Source organism: Limulus polyphemus, unplaced genomic scaffold (assembly GCF_000517525.1).
Source record: "Limulus polyphemus unplaced genomic scaffold, Limulus_polyphemus-2.1.2 Scaffold69, whole genome shotgun sequence".
Taxonomy (NCBI): Eukaryota; Metazoa; Arthropoda; class Merostomata; order Xiphosura; family Limulidae; genus Limulus; species Limulus polyphemus.
In genome coordinates, this window is record NW_013665679.1 from 352,375 (window position 1) to 354,075 (window position 1,701).

Sequence of the window (1,701 nt, forward strand, 5' to 3'; positions counted from 1 at the left end):
AGCTGCCTTCCCTCTAGTCTTACACTGCTAAATTAGGGATGACTAGCGCGCAGATATCCCTCGTGTAGCTTTGCGCGAAATTTAAAACAAACAAACAACACAGTGGTACCATACTTGATCTGCCCTCGTCTTATACTCCACTTCAACTGAATATGAATGAAGGTTCAAAAATGAGAAATTTAACCCATTTGACTTGTACTCCACATTGATTTATAGGCTGAAAATGTGGTAAGGCTTTTAGCCATCTCGTGAGACTAATTTATTAGTTGAATGTAATTAATATATTATCCCAACGATTAATCACCCAGCTCTAGTATTAGCTAGGATGGTCAAGTTGTTGAAAGGTTGTGAACTGAAAAGGCTTAGCAACCCTTGCTTTCCAAGCCTGGAGCGATAATATACGATACTGTGTGTAGTATATGATACAACTAATTCCTTTCTTTCTATGCTATTGAGTGATGATGCAAATCACAATGTGTGTACTACATTGTGTAATAACCACTAATACCAAACTATGATGATCATTTGGTTGAGAGCAGAGTTAGCCCTAGGCAAAATTGTGGCCTGTGTAAACTTTATATTTGGCACCCATACCCCCTGTAAAATTGGCAAGAACTGCCAATTGCAATATTGATTTTGACCCCTCTTAGAATGGGTGACCTATCCATTAAATATTAATATAGTTAAGTACTATTCATAAGGTGAAATTTGTTCAGTATACTAACATTACCTTATGTATTTTTTATTATTCTGCTTGAAAATGTGTAGAGTAAATATTTCCAATCTGGCTTCTTAAAATAGTTGAAGAGCCCTGTAGCACCTCTTATGTATTAGCTAGGCCAGTAATTTGGTTATGCCACCAACCACTGAGAAGACTAAGCAACTCTTGCCTTCCAAGCTCCAGGTTGGTGACATATCATGCATGGTCAGTTAAACTCCCGTACCAGCAAAGACAATTGTTGATTGAGAAACTGATCAAGGAAAGGGTGATATGATTCCCTGCCTTCAATAGGCTGAAATATTTTCCTCATGAAGATTGTCACCTTTATCAGAGTAGCAGTGATGGGATTTTTCTTGAAAAATATTTGCCCATACACTGAATGCATGACTCCTCCATTGAGAGTGAAGGAGTTGTGTAACTTTTCAGTGGAAGAAGTAGCTCAATGGTCCCTGACTGGTGGTCAACTGAAAGAGTGAATGCCCATTTACTGTGGCATGATGTATTTAGCCAATGCTGGCGAGGGAGTACATTGATATATATGCAAGTAACATTACTGGTGCTGAATAGTCTAGTTCAGCTAAATTCTGTCAAGAAGTGTTTATTTCATTAAGGCTGTGAAGCATACGATTTGCACCACTCTTAGATGACAGTAGATTACCAGATCATAGCTACAGCACTTAGTTTAAGGAAGTAGCCCAAGTAGATTACCATGTAGCTAGAAGAAATCAGTCAAAAGTTACTAGTATATGTGATGATGTGTAGAAGTTGCATCTTTCCCAGTATGTAAATATATCTTTGTAATTATGTGTATGCTAGATAAACACTACAGTTGTTGAAGGAAACCAATATTTAATAGTACACAACATTTTGAATTGAGACTATTCTCAGTCTCAAAGTACAATAAATCATTTACTCAATCTATTGTATAAAGCTAAAAATTTGAGACTTCCAGCAATCTTATACGTTCTAAACAGCGTGGT